The sequence below is a fragment of the Aedes albopictus genome, chromosome 1 (assembly GCF_035046485.1).
Source record: "Aedes albopictus strain Foshan chromosome 1, AalbF5, whole genome shotgun sequence".
NCBI classification, from domain to species: domain Eukaryota; kingdom Metazoa; phylum Arthropoda; class Insecta; order Diptera; family Culicidae; genus Aedes; species Aedes albopictus.
This window is the reverse complement of record NC_085136.1, coordinates 2,777,724-2,800,876: the sequence shown is the minus strand read 5'-3', so window position 1 is coordinate 2,800,876 and position 23,153 is coordinate 2,777,724. Positions and strand designations below refer to the sequence as shown.

The window sequence follows — 23,153 nt, the reverse complement described above, 5'->3', positions numbered from 1 at the left end:
TCACTACTTTCATTCTAGTACTTCACCGATTGCTTCCTATTGAGAGTAATGCCTGTTAACTATCGGCTATTCTGAACACGTTATGCTTATCCGTATATTATAATACGTTGTCTGAATGACACTAATAAGCATCACTGTAATCAATTGAAATTTAATTTAAACTTAGAATCCTGCATGGGGTTCCTAGCTTAGCCTAGTCGAACTCGATTTCCGTCTGAGTCAGGAAAATTTTCTCGATTATCTGGGTACAGCGTATAAATTCAAAGAAAGCAGGCAAAGAAAGTCCTTCAACTAATAACTTTTTTTTCATCTTTATTAACGTGTTTTTAACAGACAACTAATAACTGTGGAAATGCTTAGAACACGTTGAAGAGAAGCATATCAAGCTCCAGTGGAACGTAGAGCCAGAAAGAAGAAGAAGAAGGATTGCTACATCTGTGAATATAACAATTTCGTAGCACCTTCAACACTGCTTTCCTTACTCCTGAGTATCATCATAGCAGATGGTATAGCAAGTCGACCACGTCTATGAACGACAGTTCTCTGACATTTTCTACCATATTGCTAACATCGATGCTGACCTCTACCTGAATATGATCAAAGTACGCACTGTTAGCCATCAACAATGTACGGTACTGACGGTACCTCGGCACGGCCTCTAGAGCAACTGAAGTAATCTTTGCGTACGAGTTGTCATACATATGAGGGTTTGCTCGATACAGCCTCTTTAAAAGACTGCTGAAGAACTTTCCAAATTCAAAGCAGACATAAACGAAGCACTGTTGGGTACATCGTTGAAAAGGTATTTTGGAGTAAAACAAGGCAGCGCAAGAGGGTCACGCTGGTGGATCGGATGGAGCGCCGGAAGAAACGGAAATGGAACTCCAGTGCTGTTCTAATGAAACATGGAAGTTCCACCACAAACTAAGTATCTGACAAAGATTTCGTGGTGCGTGCCAATTTGGGCAGCGATACAAACGGGAGCCTCTTGGCGAACGAATGTGGCTGATCAAAAGGTCAAAGCTGTTTGTCCCTGTTTGTTAAAATATTTATGGCACATTTCACGATTGTTTCCAAAAATTGATAATTCACATGGGAAAAATAATTGAATTTAAATCGGTTCGCTTGCCAGGCCCCTAGGTGAATATCTTTTGTTATGATATCTGCCTTTCGACAAAAATATGGATAGTGCAAAAAGCTTTCAATATGCAGGACCGGTTAAGTCGTTTAACCCCATCATTAACCATTTTCTCATAATGCAACCTGAAACATATCAGTAAGTTGCCACAAGAGGCACGTTCTCCTCCATTTAGGAAATGTGTGCCAAACCTGAAACAATAAGGAAAGTCGCATTAGAATCTGAATAAGAGTAACTTCTGGCTTTTAAACTTTTTATTCGAAAAAAGATATAAACTGTCATCAGGATTGCGTCCAAATATCGGCTGCTCTAAAATGAAGATCATCTACTATACTATAGCACAATTCATAGTCTGATTTTCGAATATTACATTTATTTTCACTAACTCAAATAATGTCGACGACCTTTTTCTGTAAATTTGCAAAAAAGAATGACACGAGCAATGCTAAACATGTTCAGAAATTGATAATAATTAGTAGTGACAGTAACCGTCGGCATTCGACACGCACACTTGGTTGGGCGCACCTACTCTATGTACTTATATGATTCTCCAAACCGTTAATAGAAATTTTGATACAACATATTTGTCAGCAATTATGTTTCATTCACTGATTTTATAACATTCGCTGCTTGCTTACTAGAGTCAACCACTCAAGCATAATATTGGACATTTAAATGTCATCAAATAAATCTAAGCAAAATTTGAAACATATTATCCTAGAGAAACAAATGCATTGAGCAGCCCTCTGTTGGTCGGTACTGTCAAGCACTACAGAAAAAGCTCTCAGACGATCGAAGCTTGCGCAGTTTCCCTTTGGTTTTTTTGTCAGGTCCAAGAGTATCAGAGCTGCTGAAAGGTTTTATTTTCTGTTTAGCGGTCGACCAGAAACGTGGTGTGGATTACTTGCATATTGACTTTTGGTTGTTTACGCCAGGTAGAGGACGTGCTCGAGGATTCTACTTCAGTTTGGTTGCGAGGTATAGATTAATTCCATCGACATATTAAATTAAAAGTAATTTGTTTTCTAGTATCATTGAGTTAGTGGTTTAGGATCATCTGTTATTGTGTTGTATCACGGACGAAATTATCATAAACGGATATATCTATGTATATAGTATTTGTGGATAGTTCCTATGAACTGTGAATCTTTTCTTTATATTGAATGGTGGTGTTTCCCATTATATTGCACATTGAAATAATAATTTAAAAACAAAATTTGTTTAATATATTTAATATATGTTCTGATAAATTTCTTTTCAACTCAGAATATAATGTTCAAAGGAAGAAAACTTATGTTGGGACTTATTTTATGTGATTTGCATAGGATAATTGCTGTCTCACTGTTAACATAAATAATCGCAGTTGATTCTTGTTTATTTACATTCGTTATGTATGTGCAAAATTTAAATATGCATGTGAATTATAGGAATGAATAACGAACTTTTGCAGTTGAAATAACAGGAACAAATTAAACTTGTTTCATTTTTACTTGGTGTGCAAAGCCTGTAATATATACCGATTATTACAACTTCGGCATGCCGTCGCTGAAAAGATGTGAAGAAACTGTTGTAGTTTTGCTGCTAAGGGTAAAATATCGTTCGTGTTGTTGTTACTGTAGCCCAAAGATGCAGTTGGACGCACAGATAGTTCGAGGGACAGACGTCATCAATCATTCTTCCCCTCTTAACCCGACTTTCCTTTTCACTGTGCATCGTGTGATCCATTCATATTTTTGCTTTTAATGTACCCAGAAATGTATTGCAATTTCACAAAACGATGTGAACTGTATACAAAAATTATAGCTATGAGAGGGTATGCGTCGCATTTATGTATCATGACCTGAAGAAAAAGTGGGTTATGATCGATCAGCAGCATTTTCACACAATTATTTAAGAAACCGCTCTCTCCCGATTGAGTGGTGTAATGAATCGTATACATACAAGGTTAACTAAGCTATTCTATGTATCTAACTCACAGTGTTTGCGCCTTGATTCCATAGAACAATATTCAACAACAAGAAAGTAAAATTTGTTTAAAATTCATTTTAGGTGCCATTATGTGAAACCGAAACCAAAACCGAGGAGTTTTCAATGGTCGTAAAAATGGAGCAAGACCATCGTTGCTAGGGTAAGTTTAGATGCTTTGTACTTTATTCTGTTTAGAGTAGGACCACAGCTTAGTTAATTAATTCATATTACTAAAAATACTATGAATACCACTCCAAAATTCTGCCATTAATATCCATAAGTTTGATTCTTTTTTGTAATTCAAAAATTCAAAAGTGTGTCAAAAAAAAAAAGCTTATGTCTCATCGATGTGGCAAATGTTCAAATTCGCCCCACAGTAGCACAAAAGTTTACGAACTAGGACATAATATTTCTATACTCCAATAACAGAATTACTTTGAACCAGTCCAGATAATCTGTTTTGCTCGGAATACAATAAAAAAAAATTTTAAATTTCCAAATTTGAGTTCAATGTGCTGCAACAGCACATCTAGCTGAATTGGACGCCATTATCTACTATTTAACCTTTTGGAGCCGGATTGATTCGCCACCCGAGCAGAAGGGCATACCTTACATATACCATGCGAAGGGCAACATGTGCTCTAATACCAAAAATTATTATTGCTGAGTTATTCTACGAAATGTTATGAGAACATCACAATAACAGCTGGAGGTATTTGAGCAAAATTTGGTATTGATGTAGTATTTGTTGGTATAGCAGTGAAAATAACCGAAGAACAAGATTTGCTATTACATTATGAAATCATCGAACAAATGGAACATTTAATAACAAGAAATGTTATTAGTTTGTTATTCAATAACTTTGGGATAACGAATACAGCACTTGAAATTTTAGGTCTGCATTCATTATTGAAATAACAAGACTTGTTATTTTCTAAGTGTTATTTATACAAAATTTTGGTATTCGTTTTTGTTATTTTGCCTCTTATTACCACCTAATGAAGGACATATTAAGGTATGGTAGTATTTAAGATAAATACCATGATATGTTATTTTCTTGTTATTTTCTTCTGCTCGGGCACTACTGCCACAACTATAATATAATTTAATTTTGACTTATTTCGAGCTTCGGTTAGCAATACGGGATAAAGTCGTTGATTTTGTTTATTCTTCAATCACTTAACCTAATCTACACCTCGTTCGTCCACTAGGGCACTGCGTGAGCGATTCTAATTGGCAGCTGCACTTACACTTTGTACAGCACCTAAGTGTATTTTATTCTAATTCTACTTAGTCGAACTGGTAGCCTTTGCGCTGCTGTCACTTTTCTGCTGTCCATAGTAGAATGATGAGCACGAGGGTGTTGATATGTGGCTATTTTGTTCCTTTTCCAGTCCGATTGGGGGTTATTTAACCGATATCCAAGTTTCCGGGTCCGTTAGAGCATATGCTCCGAAGAGGGTCAGGTATCAGCCGCTTTCTCCCCCCCGAGCAACTGACAAAAAATTGCAAGTGCCGGGGCTGGGATTGAACCCATGACCATTCACTTATGAAGTAAACGTGTAGGCCCCGGCGTAAAAATTGCTGATTTATTCTATACTTCTCTGAGTGAAGAACTTTCACTAGTTAAAATTCATGAATAAAAAAAATGGAAAAAGTCAAGCTTTCCTAGAAAACCAGAACACTTCTCTATCCATCTATCTTTTCATCGCTGTGGAACAATTTATAGTCGGTACAATACGGTACTTAGAAACAGCTGCTCCAGACAATATTTGAAGCATTCTTATTATTTTGAGCCTTTGTTTTCCATTCCATTCAATTGATTGACTATCTTAATATGCTGGAGCTTCAGTTACATTCGTTCAAATCATTAGTTTTATTCGGGCCAGGTCTGAAATGAACGTTTACCCTTCAATTAAGTTCACAAATACTGTCATATAGTTTATTAATATCATGTCTTATAATATTTTTTATACCAAGGTTGCGACCATTCATTTGCAAAGATTTACATTCATTTGCTATTATCTCAGTTCAGACGCATGCTATCGTAAAGCAATGTAGGGATGAATTTAACCTTGTAGTTTTATCTGAAAGTTTGCCGAATAACATTAGGGTCGCACACGCATTCCAAAGTCGTGAGCGAGCTGTGAAGGCAACTTTCCACAGCGTGAATGAAATTTACATTCACCGCGTGGAGGGTTGCCGTCACAGCTCGCTCACGACTTTGGTATACATTTGCGACCCTAATGTTATTCGGCAAACTTTCAGATAAAACTACAAGGTTAAATTCATCCTTACATTGTTTTACGATAGCATGCTTCTGAACTGAGATAATAGCAAATGAATGTAAATTTTTGCAAATGAATGGTCGCAACCTTGTTTTATACTAAGTAGTGTTGGAACAAATTATTTTCTACTTGCGCAATAGGCAACGTCGGTGTAGTACTAGATTTGTAGTAATTAGTTGAATTTTAGTATGGTGAGAAGGTCAATTCAGTAACAAATTTTGAAAACGACGTATAATCAATGCTACACCATTGATTATACGTCGTTTTCAAAATTTGTTACTGAATTCTCCGTTTCTGCAATGAAATGGTGCAAAAAATGTGGGTATCATGATTCCTTGCCTAATTTGATAATACCCACGCTTTTTGCACCATTTCATTGCAGAAACAGAGAATTGACCTTCTCACCATACTAAAATTCAGCTCATTACTACAAATCTAGTACTTCACCGATCTGTCCTATATGATACGTACGTTGAAGTACTAGATTTGTAGTAATGAGCTGAAAGTATGGTGAGAAGGTGAATTTTCAGTTTCTGCAATGAAATGCTGCAAAAAATCGTGAGCAGTATGATTCCTTGCCGAATTTGATGCTTTTTGAGCAAAACTTTGGGTAACTGTGTTGTTCAAGTTGCAAGAAATGAAGAATACAACAACACAATTACCCCAAGCTTTGCTCAAACAGCATCAAATTAGACAAGAAACCATAATACCCATGCTTTTTGCACCATTATATTGCAAAAATTGATAGTTTACCTTCTAACAATACAGGAATTGCAGCTCATCACTACAAATCTAGTACTACACTGATTTCGCCCTATTTTATCATCTAATTGATAAGGACTTTAAACTAGGAGGAAAATTGATATAATTTTATGGTGTGGTTCTCATGCTGACAGTTCTGATATACTGGATGTTCTGGTTTTCTGCATTTTATACCACATGCTTATTGTATCCGCTATTTGTGTAAAAGACAAGCAAAAGGTTCACGAAATAAAAAAAAAAACAAAGAAAAACCTTTTGTTAAGCATTTTTGTTGTTGTGGATCACGATATTCTATTGCAGAAAAATTGGACCCTGCATTTTTTCGTTCCCAACGTGAATTACCAAGTTCATAATAAAATGCTAATATTAAACACATACTTCATCAGCACATTACAACTTTAATACCGTGATTTCGGGTGAAATTGATCACTTTTCACAGTTTTTGGCTTCTAATTTTTGAATAGTTATCGATATGGCCAAACTCAATGCTTTAAAACAAGTACGGCCACGGATTTCATCAGTCAACGAGGTTGAAATTTTTACTGCAAATCATTTTATTGCAATAAATATCATTTAAAATATAAAATCAGAAATTTTAGTTTCGGGGTGAAATTGATCAGTCAGTGAAATATCTTTGTAAGTGCTGAAAATAAATTTTCCAGCTGAATCAACCACCCCAGAATGCGAAATGCTTTTTAGAAATTATACAAGTTTAGTAAATTCTTAATTATTTATGTTTAAAGTTTAATAAATCTAAAGAAAACGCCTAAAAGTATGCAATTTTCATACCAAACAAGTTATTACTTTAGCAAAAGTACAATTTTATGTATAAATATCAATATTTATAAACTTTTGATGACGAAATCGGGCTTAGCGAACACGTGGCAGCTATAAAAATTCATTAGGATATTTATTTCATATACGATACAGCTACGGTAACAAAAATTTGAAAGGGTCTTTAAAACTTGCCGAACACGCAATTTCGAAAAATATTAAATTTAATACAGAAATATGTGACTAATTAGCTGTAAAACATTTAAGCTCATCATTCAATAACCCTTGAGCCAGATGATGGTCATTTTCTACAAAGTGTTTTATGTTTAAAGCTTTATTTTTGACAAATAAAAATTGCCCTCACGTCGATCAATTTCACCCCACTGATCAATTTCCCCCGAAATCACGGTACCTACCTAATAGAAGAAGCCGGTAGGGCTAGACTAGTGACAGTCAAAGCAAAACACATACAATACGTATTAGTTGAGATGCTATTTTATCAACATTAAGGCATCAACATTTCAAGAGGGCAGCAATTAAAAAAATCAAATAAAAAGATCGAATGTTTCTCTTATTTTACTGTCTCTTTTATTCATAAGTGGCGATAGTTTGAGCAAAATGAAATATGGCACACAGATTTCTAATTGAATTTGTATTTGATTCTGGGGCAGAAACGTTACTGGATACCCAACAGGACCTTTAAAATAAAATGATGTTCGTAGTCTTGTCATTACAGTGAAGAAAAGATTTTTTCAGCCCCTGGAATCATTTCGGAATGACAAAAACGAGTACTTGACAAAATCGGGATATTTCGTTTCTGACTTTAACCAATTTTGAACTTAAACGATTAAGATTAAGATTAAGTGAATACTGCTCTAGTATAAAAAATATTCTTAATGCTTCTAGCAGAAAAACTATTCCACTACATGTTCTGGACAAAATATTCTAATCCGAAAACATCTCATGTAGTGTGTCTGCAAATGATGACGCTAGTAAAGGAAAAGTACATTTAGCAATACGATCTTTAGATCAATTGCTGAAAAAAAACTTCCTAGATTCCTAGATAAATCCTTGGATGAGTTCCTTGCTGAATCACAGAGGACATTTTAAGAAATTTTTAAAAAAATAAACAAAAAAATCCCGGTCTGTAGAAATTTTTATTTTTTTTTTGAATAAATGCGGGTATAAATTTTATAAGGAATTTCTGAAGGAATTTCTGAAAGAATTTCAAGAGAAACGAAATCCCTAAAGAATTCGCCTTGACTTGTTGCCAGGTAAAATGTCTGTCGACTTCAACTGGTTCCTTGTTGAGGCTTCACTGCCGTGTGCCTCTGGGCCTGCTTCTGCTGCGACGTTTTGCTGAGTTCCTATCTAATGCCGGCCTGCAGATTTCGTTTCTCCTACGTAGAGTGTAGTTGAGCCACCTCCACGTTCGCTATAGAATTTCTTTTGCTTTTGATGACATCGACGATGGAGCTGCGCATTGTAGATCCATTTTTTTTTCTATGGCCCTAGAACAAAAATCTCTGTCCACTTAGGACAGTGGCCCACAGTATTTCAGGCGGAAATATATGCAATATTAGAATGCGTGTTATTATGCCTGAGGAGAAAGTATAGATTTGCAAAAATATGTATTTTCTCTGACAGCCAAGCGGCACTTAAGTCGCTTAAAAACTACACTTGTAACTCAAAGCAAGTGTGGGAATGCATTCTGGTTTTGAAAAACTTATCCATACGCAATCGAGTCTACCTATATTGGATCCCAGGACATACGGGTCTAGAGGGAAACGAGATTGCTGATGAGCTAGCCAGGTTCATTGGCCCTGAGCCCTTCTGCGGGATCTCAGACTGCTCTGTAAAAATGGATCTGAACAAATATATGGTCAGTCAAATCACATCAAACTGGAATGCACTTCCCCATACCAATCCAAAAGGCTCGTAACGATTAACCCCAAGACAACCCAACAACAATTAGGTCTCAACAAAAGGGATCTCAACATCTACACCGGTCCAATAACTGGACACTTACCCTGCAGATACCATCTAGGGTATGTGTGCCATCAGTAATTTTACACTCCCATTTTCATCCTATTCGAAAACAAGCGATTACGGCATCGATTGATTCCGTTTTTTTTTTGTTTTCATGGGTGCTCGCTTCTAACAAAAAATACAAAAATAATAAACAAAACAAACAGCGCTTTAATCCTTTGTTTTTCGTAGGATGAAAATGGGAGCCACATGTTTAAGAAGGGAACCTATGCCCTACAAAAGATCGGAGCAATCCAAACCTCAAATTGCTGCTTCTGTGACGAGGAGAGAAAAACATCAGAACACATCCTCTGCTTTTGCAGTGCACTCACCCAACGTAGGTTCAAACTTCTCAGCAAGCCCTTTTTAGGGCCTGCTGACATATGGATCTTATCTCCCAAGGACGTGGTTGGCTTTATAAAGTCTCGCCAGAATGGGGGAGTCACATACTGTAACTCAGGATCTCTATTCATCAACAATAGATGGTCTTGAGCTCAGTCGATACCAAGGTATCTTAGTGACAAACATGTTACTGAGATAACTTGCGTACATCACAGCAAAAGGGTATATCACAATAGTGCCAAAATCTGGACGCAGTGATCTTCACCCGACAAACGAGAGAATGTTTTTATTATCGAGACTTTCAGCCCAAAGCTGGTTCGTCTCCAGGGAGATCCAAATGTGAACATCTGCAGCCGTTGAATGTTCTCCACTGATACACAGCAATTTTCACTGGCGTACAGCAGAACCGCATTTGACTCTTATTTCATACATTTCTTAAATTCTTAAGTTCTTACCTTCTTGATTCGTGCACCTATTTCGATCTTGGTGGTGCCATCGACCCCCGTTTGACTACCAGAATATTGGAAGCTTTCAACATTTTACATTTACGGGTATATAAATGTCTATCTGCTGTCTATTTGACCCTTATGGATTCAGTAACTACTGAGCCGATCAGCGTGAAACATTGTATGTGAGTACTTTTAGGACCGGAGAAGGTTCTTAGCATAGTGTAAGACTCCTACAATCTCTGGAAAGGGGGGCTCCCATACAGATGAAGTTGCGGAAGACTTTTCTGGGGAGCTGTATGACAAAAACACAGTAGGCAGGCAGTACGACGCTTGCCGGGGGAACAGAGTATTTATAATATAAAAACTGAAAAAAAACTGGGTTGAACAGAAGGTTCAGATGTTAAGATAAATTAGTGTGGCTTCGTAGTCGTGTCATCAAGCACTTAGCATCGTACTGAGGAGCGTGGGTTCGATTCCTGTCGCAGCTGTCAGGAAAATTGAACGTATCCGTGTCTTTTTTATTACACAAAATGTATCATAAACCAATAGGTTCTTTCAGCTTATACCAGAGCTCTAGAAACATACACTGTCCTAGTTACTGCCTAAGTCGGTATCACTTGAAAAGTAAGCCCATGTTCAAAGTAATTACTATTTAGAATTTGCCTCTGAAACATGGAACGTGTTGTGGCATTTTATGAATGCGCAGACAAAGATTATTCAACAGGAAAAGATTTGGGATTTATAAATTTCATTATATCTCATAGGGATGCGTCATTACATGCAGCGCAGCGATTTGCGTGACAAGGTTGATAGAAATATGGAGCTTGCCACAGATATTGACAGTGGCAAAAAAATCATCAAGCAAATACTTATCGTTGGTGGCGGTTTGTCAAAGCGCCAGTGAACTTGAATTCGGACGCGTTGGATAACGATTTCAGAGGATTTTCCTTTTGTTTTGTATGCAATAACAAATTGAATCATTGGAGCGCTAGGAAAATGGAGCCTCTACTTCAACCTTAATTGTCTGACCATTTTCGGCATTCAGCCAGATCGTCCAGGCAACAAGTTAACAAAATGCAACGGTGAATCGTGGCATAGGTGAGGCCCTTTTCTGATGGTATTAGTATTCTTCTTCATCAGATAATCCCGTATTCATTATATTTCGAATACAGATCTTAATCGCCTACATCGGCCACCAATTAGGTTTTTAAATTAAGAAAAATGTATTGATTTTTTGATTTTATACGAAAAAGCACTTTTTTCTGAACCACCATGATTTTTTTCAGATTTTTAGAACTTCATTTTGGTACCTAAAATCGATTTCGAAGAGATTTTTCGAAATCACCTTTTGACAGCTGGCCAACTGCTTGACAGCTCCGCCCAGTACCAAATGCGACGAGGGGTGATTCGACAAATCGCTCCCATACAAACTTCAAACTAATATTTTAATAGGTTCCCGGGCACCAAAATTCATGAAAATTTGGATTTTGGCTCAGTTTTGCATGCAGATTCGGAATATGGAATTGTCTCAAAACCGCTAAAGAAGCCAATTGTTTCCTAACAATAACCGATTTTTCACACGCGCTACACAAATTTCTGATGAGAATGTACATCATAACGCTTTGATTGTGTACTTTGCACAGATTGCTCTTATTCTGACAAATCATTTCATTGTGTTCCGTATTACTTTCAAATGCAACATATTTAAATCGATCAGTACCATAATATATATGATATTACAATATTTCATTTTTTTTCCTTAATTCGAGACATAGATGAAATTGGAGACATAGATGAAATTGGCGACGTAGATGAAATTGGAATCATAGTCAAATTTCAACAACAAACTCAAATAGAGAGTGGCACCACAGGGCTTTGGGTACTTTTCCGGTGTAACTCAGTCAATTTTGAACCAATTGGATTGGCCTGCCGCGCTTAAACTTAGTGTTCTTTAAGCACTTCCACAGTTAATAATTGAAGGGCTTTCTTTGCCTGCCATTGCATGAATTTGTATATTGTGAGGCAAGTACAATGGAGACCCAGTTGAGTTATATTTGTTTCAAGTTGATGTTCAAGTTGATATTTGTCACGCCGAAATAGAAGATGTTTATTGCTGCTAGTTCAGTTCGAAACATACTAGTCAAAAGCCTGTAGTAATCTGTGCTTATTAAAATTAATCTGCTGTTACATAATTGATGATGATTATGTTTATGTTTATTTTTATTTTTTTAACTTAAGCTAAATTACCCTAAGTTAAAATTCACGAATAAAAAGAACCAAAAAATATTTTTTTTGCCAGTAATAAATATTCCGAGCAGAGAAGAATTGCTAATTGATAATAACAGAATCACATAGCCTGTTTTTATATCAGAATTTGTTATTATTAACCCACTGTTGAGTATTGAAATCTTATATCATAATTAGCCTGAATTTGTTACTGTGTAAAATGAACTCGAAATGAACAAGAATAACCTTTTAGAACTAAAATAACGGATGAGTTTCCGGTACGTTTTATATGGTATGGGAACAGGGGAATTTCATGAATACAGCTCTCTCTTACATTCCAAATCGCAACCTATCATCACTTAGTGAAAGAATCTCTATACAGTTCAAGTTCACCTCTCGTCTCGCAAAGTTCGCTCGCTGACTGCCGTAGTTCCGAAGAATTTCTCGATTAACAGTTTTGGTGCCGAAACCCGGGAATCGCGTCGCCGGTTATAGTGTCGTGAGTGCCTAGTGTAGTGCAGCTCCAGGGAAACTATTGCAGCGGCGGAGCTACCCACATTTCCAGTTGGAATTACCGCAGGCCGTCCAAGGAAAGGAATCGTCTCGTGTCGCAGGTCTGTCGGACGCCATTGCCGACTAGGGATTGCGGAGTAGCCATCTTCTCGCCACATTTCACCACGTGATCGTGATACCACGAAAGTACGTAACATACGACTTTCCCAGTCTCGTCGTTCTCGAAAATGACCCCAAAACGGAAGAGCCGCCCGGTTACCAGTCGATTGAAAGTGTTAAATCGCAGAAGACCCACTATTTTGGGCTCAGCGAATTTGATTAAATTATTCAATGATAATTTTCAACCCGAACAAATTCCTCAAGTGCGCGTTCGTTTAGAAATGTTGGATGATTTGTGGAAACAGTTTTCAGAAGTCCAAGACGAGTTGGAGTCTTTAGAGGTGGTTCATGACACCGAAGACGTGGAGTTATCCGAAGAACGAATAGCCTTCCAGTCGTTGTATGTTGAGCTCAAATCATCATTAATTTCTAAATTGCCATGCGAAAATGTCCGTAATTTGCCCCGCGAACCGCTAAATCCTGGCCCGATCGTTCAGTCGGTAAGATTGCCAGAAATAAAAATCCCTGAGTTCTCTGGGAACCCAGAGGATTGGATTGAATTCAGAGACGTATTCAAATCTCTGGTTCATGCCAATCTTCAGCTAACAGCAGTACAAAAATTGCATTATCTGAAGGCGTCCCTCAAATATGACGCGCTGCGAATCATTTCATCGCTGGAAATGAGCGCTGACAATTATTTGATAGCGTGGAGGTTATTAGAAAAACGTTTCAATAACCCCAACCTTTTGATAAAAAGACACCTCGCGGCTTTGTTCTCGATTTCGCCATTGAAAAGAGAATCATCGACCAGTTTGTCGGAGTTGGTAGATCAATTCGATCGACACGTTAGTATTTTAAACCAATTGGAGGGAGTGGAGCAGCATTGGAACTCAGTGCTGGTGGAGGGATTGAGTCGTCGTTTGGATCCCAACACGCTAAGGGAATGGGAGAAGCATTGCGATGAAGAGCAGAGACCAGCATACGACGAACTAATCGCGTTTATTCGAAAGCAAGCTCGAACACTTCAATCGGTTAAGCTGTCCCAGTGTACTCCCCCCGCGGTCGAAGCTAAACCGGTCGCAAAACATAAGTCATCTACGTTCGTGATTTCGGAACCGTCTAATAAATGCCCGGTGTGCAAGCAGGGCCATCCTATCTATCGTTGCGATCAGTTTAAGCGATTGTCACCAAAGGAAAGGTTCGGCGTAGCTAAGCGGTATAAACTGTGTATTAATTGTTTGAATGGCTTCCATCTTGCGAAAAATTGCAACTCGGTCGGTTGTAGTATTTGTACGAATCGACATCACACACTATTGCACTTACCACCTACCTCGGGGCCAGTGTCGCACACTGGTGGTAGTAACGCGAATACGTTCATGATAACGGATCACTCACGCCAAGAAGGGCCTGAGTTACCATCATCTACAAGTCAGCAATATTCGTATCAGTATTATAACTCCCCTCCCGGTGGTGTGTCGCATGCGCCCATGCCTTCGCTCTCACAGACCTTCTCATCGCTATTGGTTCCGCATGTTTCTAAAGCTAATGACGCAACAACTCCTCTCGTGGAACAGCCTGTTGAACAGACTCCTACCTCATACGAAACGCATCCCTTACGCGATGGTTGTGAGGTCTTTTTAGCGACCTCGGTGATAAAGGTCAAGAACAGTTCGGGATCGTTACGGTTCGCTCGCGTCGTGCTAGATAATTGCTCGCAGTGTAATTTTATTTCCGAATCGTTAGCCACTAGCCTCGGTCTGAAACGCATTAAAACAAACATGGATGTAGTCGGTATCGGGAGAGGAAGAGTGCATATAACCGAAATGATCGAAATCGAAGTGTTTTCTCGAGTGAATGGTTTCAGCATAGTGGTTAACTGCTTGATTATCAACAAGATCCCTGCGCTTCTACCATGCAAAAATATAAATATCGCTGATTGGGACATTCCGCAAAGGTTTATTTTGGCTGACCCCAAGTTCAACATTAGTGCTGGAGTAGATCTATTAATTGGGGCCGAGTGTTTCTTCCGGTTAATTGAAAGTGGTGTGTATCACATGGCTGATGGTTATCCATCTTTACAGCGCACAGTGTTCGGTTATATCGTCTCCGGAATGCACGCAGCACCGAGATCAAACCCATCGTTTTGTATCGTCAGCACTGGGGAAAATCTCGACGGTATGCTTCAACGGTTCTGGGATTTAGAGCGTATCAATGAGCGCCCCATGCTGACCCGCGATGAGCAGAGGTGTGAAGATCATTTCCGTCGAACCGTCACTCGGGACCAAACAGGACGGTACGTGGTTCGCCTTCCGTTGCGCGAGGATCGTGTGCCATTCCTCGGCGATTCGTATCAACAAGCCGAACGACGATTTCTAACGACGGAGCGACGTTTCCAAGCGGATCCGAACTTTCGAGATGCCTATTTCCAGTTTATGGACGAATACGCCCGGTTGGGGCACATGGAGCCCAGTCGACCAACAGGTAATCTGCAATTTTATTTACCTCATCATGCGATATATAAGGCTGATAGTTCAACCACCAAAACACGAATCGTTTTCGACGCGTCTTGTAGAGGGGGAAATCAACTGGCTTTGAATGATGTTTTGTATGCGGGACCAACGGTTCAACCCACACTGCTGACCATTGTTTGTAATTATAGAATACCAAAATTTGTCTTCAAGGCCGACATAGAGAAAATGTTTAGGCAAATTTGGATTCATCCTACCGATCGAAGCCTTCTACAAGTTTTTTGGCGCTGTAACGAAGGTGAACCTCTTTCAAAATTTAGTTTGACGACAGTCACTTATGGGACAGCTTGCGCCCCATTTCAAGCAACTAGAGTTTTAGTACAATTAGCTGAAGATGCAGGAAGTAGATTTCCTTTGGGTGCTAACATTTTGTTGAAGGGAACCTATATGGACGATTCTTTGACCGGTGGTGATGACCTTGATGAGGTCATAAAGGCTACCGTGGAGTTGAAACAGTTACTGGCAGAAGGGGGATTTAATCTACGGAAATGGTGCGCGAATGATACTCGAGTATTAAGCCAGATTCCATCAAATTTAATGGAAATGCCTGACAAGGTAGAAATCGATCACCAGGCTTCGGTGAAAACATTAGGACTGTATTGGAATCCTCACACAGACAGATTTACCATCAAATTACCTTCGCTCTCAGCCTCTGATAATCGAGAAATTCTTCGGAACTACGGCAGACAGCGAGCGAACTTTGCGAGACGAGAGGTGAACTTGAACTGGATAGAGATTCTTTCACTAAGTGATGATAGGTTGCGATTTGGAATGTAAGAGAGAGCTGTATTCATGAAATTCCCCTTTTATACCCTGTTCCCATACCATATAAAACGTACCGGAAACTCATCCGTTATTTTAGTTCTAAAAGGTTATTCTTGTTCATTTCGAGTTCATTTTACACAGTAACAAATTCAGGCTAATTATGATATAAGATTTCAATACTCAACACCCACTAATACTCATATTTTTGATTTCGATCCAAATATCATTTTTCGTCAGCCTATTTTGGATATCGATTTTTGAAGATGAATTTTTATGATTATTGTTGAATTACTTTTATTTTATTTTTTTCATAAAAATATTATATATGAAATATAAAGAAAAAATATTTTACAGGGCATCCAACTCCCCTAATCTTTTTTACTATAATAAAATGATGGGAGGAAAATGTGAAACATGTTATTTTTTGCGATTCATTACAAAAGAAACAATGACATCTGAAAGGTAACCAAATCATCATTTTTAAATTATTAAAAAAAAATGTAAATGCACTTTGAAAGACATTTGGATCCATTTTGAGATACACAGAACAGTAATTAATATCAGCCAAAAATAAAAAAAAAGTTTTGATTGCGCAGGAAAGAAAAATACAAAAATGCTCAAACTATATCTCGTCTTAGTGGCGTAGCCATGAGCCAAAATTTGTGGTACAAATTTTCAGTACAAGTTCTGCACTAGTAGGACAGTGTTTTTCCTACAATTATCTCCGACAACATAACATAATATCTGTCATATTTACAATATGGAAATGTCAGTCGTTATCAAGTCAGAAGTTACCGCTTATTGATTCTAAACGATCGAATGTATGGATCGTTTAGTATGAGCAGGTAATACTAGCATTCTCACGTCGTAATTATGAGAATTGGAACATAGTGTTCTTGGAGATACTAAGGAAAAACACTGCTCTAAAAGTTTTTCGTACTTCAAAATCAGTTAAATGATTGCCAAGTCATTCAAAACTTCCTTATCTAATAGGAGTTCTTCCTTAAGACAAAAAATACGCTAGATCTTGAGACGAGATAGCCCAATTGCCCAATGGCAACAACCCTAATAGTGACGAAAGGGGACTAGCGATTTGAAGCTCGGTTTGTAGAACTTTTTGGAAAAGCTCGTGCAAAATGACAAAATTAACACTCATACGGAATTCAATTTACTTATCATGCATGATAGGTGATAATTTCATTTGCTCTGTATTTCATCTTTCACCCCTTAGCTTCTGTTCATGTGTACAAACATCAAGAAGTGATGCGATCATGCTCCCCCAATTCGATTCCCCCGACAATTTTCGACCCCTTCCTTCTTTTAATGAAGAGCTAGGGTCATGATGCCGTTAGAAATCTTACGTTCGCAAATTCATCCTACTCGAAAACAAAGCAATTAGGTATATCTAATCACTTCGTTCTTTTTGTTATCAGATATGCTCACTTCTAACAAAAAAAAAAAAAATAAAATAAAAATAAAAATGAAATAAATACAAGAATAAGAAGAAAAATAAACAGTGCTTCTATCCTTCCTTTTGAGAAGAATGATATTGGGTGGACCCTACTGAACAGCTGGAACAGTCTCTCTAAGTATTTTTTTTTTAATTTTGTGTGTTCCCTAGACAGCGCTAGACACCCTCCCTCTCCCAATAGCATTTTGTAATAAACGAACAACCCCCAATTTCTTGGGTAGCACATGTAAAAAGTCTATTAGGCATGGATAAATATTTGCCACACAGTCCACATAGTGCAGTGGCAGATAGGGAAACCATAAATTAATTACTTTATGAAAATTTCATAAATGTTTTTAGAAATGGATCCAAAAGTTTATATTTTATAACAAGTTTTAATTTTCAACACATTTCTTATTTTCAATTTTTATTACATGACAAGACAAAGAAACATTCTCAGGCAGAATTCAATGCAATCAATGCGCAGACGTCAGATTTAGAATTTTGCCATCCTGCATCCCTCGAATCTTTTACCATCTTATTCTGTAGCATTGGCATGGTAGCAAAAAGGAAAATCCCACCGACCGACACGTTTCCTGAAGATATCAAATGCACATCGCTGAACAAATCATTGAAATGATAATTCAGGCTTTAATCTGCCTATTCAAACTGTGGTTGAAAAATCGCAAGTTATGAGGGGTGATTTGATGGCTGTGTTAGTAGCAATACTGTATCGCCCCTTTAACATGCCACTTGGTGGTGTGAGTGTATGCAGCACAATAGAGTGGAAAAACTTTACAGAATGAGATGCTGCGGTAATGATGGTGAGATGAGCCGCACCCCAAATAAATGCAGAAAATCATGTTGGTAGCAGTACGCCAAGTGAAAACCAAGCGTTTACAGAGTGAAGCATCATCATGGCGGTGTAAGAGGTGGTGCCGTGAGTGTTCCTTGGCGATTTCGAGATGTCTAGGATTTAAAAGTTCAAGTTATTCCTAAATGTGCAGTTAATTTTAACGAAGTTTAAACTGTATTTCAAAATAATCAAACGGAATCGGTAGACGAACAATTATATGCTGTGAAATATCAGTTTATATTTTTTGCGTTCTGTGGAGTGTTCCTGACTCAGGATCAAAATATCGAACGCACTAGCGCTCCTCCGTGACCTACCCTGTAGTTCCGGGCTTTTGTGGTTTCTTTTATTGTTAATTATCAGAAGCTCGTTTCTATAGAGGTATCTCACAGGGTGAACAATCTTCAATCCATGTCAAAGGCGGAATGAAAAAAAGGAAGGAAACTACGCATGAAATATATTTCAAAAAACGAGCGGATGATAAATGTTTCAAAAGTGAGAAAAGTGTGATAAACAATTTCTTAAGTTATGTTAAGTATAACATTGTCAAATGGATCTAAAATATTAAAATACGTTCCATAAATTAATGACTTGATGACTGTACTTGATACAGTGTTTTTTTTTTAATTTTTATTTCTGCTTTTTTTACTCTTGGTAATTTGGCACTTGTTTGATACAGTGATATATTTTGTATTTAATCTTTTTTTTCATTTTTTTTTTAATGCGTGCAGGTCTACCAAATTTTCATCCGATGGAAAATCAAGTTTGTTCACTTTTCAACTCAGCTGATGACATAGTTCTGCATGTAATCAGATTAGTTTTTTGCGGTTTTTTATTAAACTTCAAAGTTTATTGAAGCTTCTTGTAAAAAATTTGTTAGTCGAATTATGTTGCAATTTTTGGTATATTTATTTAACGTGATTTCCCGCATTAAAAGTACTAACTGTAAATTAAATAAATACGGCGTTTTGTTGTATTCAGGAAAATTTGTCCTCTTCGAAAGTTCTCGTTTAATTTGAATTTATTGTATGTCCTTATTTATTTATTTATTTATTTATTTCTTAATCTTTATTTATTTGTTTTATAATTATTATATTCACCTATTCATTTATTTGTGTTTGTTTGGACATTGATTAATACCAGTCGACATAGACGTTTTCAATCACTAATTTACACTAGATCTGGCATCTTGGTATCAGAAATCCTCTTGCAAAAAATTTAAATTCATAAATCAATCTCAAAACTGAAAAAAAATAATGCCATTTGGAAGCATAGGAGTGCGTTTAGCCTAATTTTGCTTAAAGTTATTTTTTTTTCATGCAGTGAGCTGGTTTTTTTTATTTTTTAAATAATTTTTGATTTTAAAGTTTTTTTTTATCGATACAGACCATTTTGAATGACACCAAAATTAAAAAAAAATATGATACAGGCTTACAATCATGAATATCAACCCAGAAACCCGATATCAACCTAGAAGAAATACCAGCAACGCAACATTGCTGGTGATATATATTACTAGCAGGATGGCGAATTGCTTAATTGTTATTATTGGAAGTTCAATCGAATTGCATTCGATTATCAGAATCTTTAAACCAAGTTTTCGGCTTTTTATTGTTTGTTTATTTGCTTTTCTATCGACCAGTGTGATTGATTTTGCTCAAAACGAATCGCATTGGCAAATAAAGCACAAGTAATATTTTATCTTATTTCTTATGTTTTATTTTTCTTTGCAGATCAACATGTTTGGCGATGAAATTACTATACCGTAGCAGTTCATAGCATGTCGCAGAAATACGATTGCCTAATTAACAGTTAAAAGAGGGTCAAAATCCGAATAAGTAGTTCATAAATTGTGCTCACAATTTCACAAAAACGCACACAAACTAGCATTTCCTTCAAACGTTTATTTGAATTTTAATTTAACAAATAGCTGAAAGATAATTATATTATTATTTAAGAATTTTTACTGAGATTAGGAGTAAAACCTGTAGCTGAAATAATCTGGACGCCTAAAAACGTTAGTAACTTTGCAAAGGATAAGTTAAAATGGCTAAGAATAGACCTGAGAACATCTAGGTATGCATTTATTTCAGCAGCAATTTCAATTTTACTGAACATTTCCGCGTTACATTCATCTTTAGGTGACCAATTTTTTGCAGATACATGACTCATCCGTCAAATTAACTCAATTTAGAATAAAGAATCCACTAGGTAGAGTCTGTGAAGAACTAAATAACTAGAGTTAGTAAATCACTATAATAAAAAGCACTGATTAGTAAATGTGTTGGAAATTAAGTAGAACATAATAATAGTATATCTGAATTATAATATATGTCAATAATTTAGAAATAATGAACTTAAAGCTTAATCGCTTGCAGATGCTTAAATAGTGATACATTTTCGCATTATTTCTATGATACTCGTTTTGGTGATCATAAAAGTAAGTCTTAAATTGTGAGTAAACAAAAATTAAATACAAAAAACAAACCAAATCGTGTATCAGAATTCTTCTGAAGAGAAAGGTTGTCCATGTTCGCATACGATTTCTTCTGGAAATCCAAATCGAGCGAAAAATCCTCTTAGCTTGGTAATTGTTAGCTCAACTGTCATGAAAGTTCGAATAACTGTTCCAATATATCTTGAGAAATAGTCAGTTGCTACTAAGAAATGATGCCCCCCTTGAACCTCCGTGAAATCAATTGCTACATTTATCCAAGGCCCATTTGTCAACTCATTTCTTAAAATTGGGAGCGTGTTTGGTACCGACGCCAATGTACAATCGGTATTGCTGACTGCACCCCAAATTGGATTGACACAATAGTGTGCACACACCTTCAAAGTGTGATTGCAGCGCAGGGCCATGTCGGATCATGTTGGGGTCTTTGGAGCGCTCATTTCTTGTAAAGCTAGTATTACACTCTTTGACCAATGCCAAATATTTGACCATTTTTGACAGTTAAATTTTGACCAAGGTATACCGGGCAAAAAAAAAAATTGTCACTCGAAAAACGAATAGAAACAAACAGAGCCAAACAACTTGCCAAAATTTATATGTCAAAAATGGTTGAATAGTTGGCGTCTGGACAAAGCGTGTACGAGCACCTTAAATCAAGGAATAAGTGCACCGAAGAAGTCGCGACGATCCGAGGTAAATATGTATCTTTATCACACTTTTTAGGTGTATCAAAAATATTGTGGTCCAATTTAAGGTGAAACCTGCAGTACAATTTCCTGCATACTACTCTATCATTTGGTCCTTGCAACTCCACCAAACTGTAGTCTTTGCTTGCGTTACATTAACGATATTCCAACTTGTTATTCGTGGGCTAAAAGCTGCACTCGTTATTGTAGACTTCTTGGAATTAGTATTTTCTGATCTTTCATTACATACCCATCACCGCTTGTAATGATATTTGATAATTTTTTGCACCTCGCTAGCGTTTTTGGCCACCATTTAGTGGGATAGGTTAGCCACTTAATAAGTCCCTACAATTCCATATCATTCCGTGGATGAGGCTATTGGACATCATGCTATCATTTGCCATCAGTTTGAGAATTTTCTCTGACTCCTCATCAAAACTTGGTCTGGAATCTGGGATGAATTGGCAAAGTCGTCATAAAATTCAAGAGTTTCTTCCTTCAGCAGAATGGCCATGATTTATTCGAAGGCGCGTTAATGGATTGGGTCCCAGTGAAATCTAGTTCCCTTACGAGTAAGTAAGTTTAATAAGAGTTACATGTTATCAGTTACGATAAGTTGTGATAAGTTACGGTGGCCATATTAAGGATATAGCGATGAACGAAATTCACCAGCCCAAGAAGCTTCGAACTTCTGTCGATTTAGGGGGCTTAAGATTTCTTATTGCATCTAGTTTTTCCTGAGATGTGATACCACAATTCCGAATATATTCAAAGACTATTGGAAAAGAAGAGAGATCTAGGATCGTAGCAATAACTCATTACAGTACTGTCAACATGCAACGTTAAGCAGTGTATAATAATTTCTTTCGTTTCTCAACCATCGAGCAGAGTAGACGTCTCTTGATCTAGTTGTCGAAATTCGGTTTGCAATCAATTACACATTTACAAAAACTTTTTTTTTTTGTTTTTATTTTTGTGTATTTTAACTAGTTGCTAATTCTACACTCTTTACAAAAACCACACTTTCGATAGAAAGCCAAAAATTGTCCGAAACAGTAAAATTGAAATATTCGAGCAAATCGTAACAGTTAGAAAAATCAACCGGTCGTGAAAAAGGCACACTTCTATTTGGATTCTCTTAGTTGCAAATGAAAGCTACAACATCCTAGTAGAACCCTATTGAATTTGATTACGTTCGGACATTTGGTTACTGAGATATCTTTCGTACTCTTCGAAGTAACATAGGTTAGCTTTTTGAGAGATTTTTGACATATCTCAGCCGTCTGTCAACCGATTTGAGTTCTCTTGGCAGCAAGTGAAAGCAACAACATCCTAGTAGAATGCTCTGAAATTTTATTTCGATTGGACATTTGGTTACTGAGATGTCTTTCGAAAAGAACTTAGGAGTTAACAAAGTGTATCATATTAAATATCTCAGGCGTGTGTTAATCGATTTGGGTTCTTTTAGCACCAAATGAAAGCTACAACATCCTAGTAGATCACCCAGAAATTTTATTAGGATTGGACATTTGGTTCCAGAGATATCTTTCGAAGAGTACTTAGGATTTATACAACTAAACTTTTTGATATTTTTGACCAAGTGTATCATAATAAATATCTCAGCCGTCTGTCAACCGATTTCGGTTCTCCTGGCACCAAATGAAAGTTTTAACATCCCAGTAGAACCCTATACAATTTTATTAGGATTGGACATTTGGTTATTGAGATATGTTTCGAAGAGTACTTGGGAGTAATACAGGTTAACTGTTTGAGAAATTGTTGACCGTGTGTTAATCGATTTGGGTTCTCTTGGCACCAAATGAAAGCTA

The 23,153-nt window shown here is 37.0% G+C and overlaps 1 long non-coding RNA gene across 1 annotated transcript; it reads left to right on the top strand.

The window, feature by feature from the left end:
• The first annotated feature begins 2,014 nt into the window (after positions 1-2,014).
• LOC134289354 (uncharacterized) lies at positions 2,015-20,102 on the top strand. Its single transcript, XR_009998502.1, has 3 exons — positions 2,015-2,116; positions 3,188-3,266; positions 19,917-20,102. It is a non-coding gene; the product is annotated as an uncharacterized LOC134289354 (long non-coding RNA).
• Positions 20,103-23,153: the final 3,051 nt, after the last annotated feature.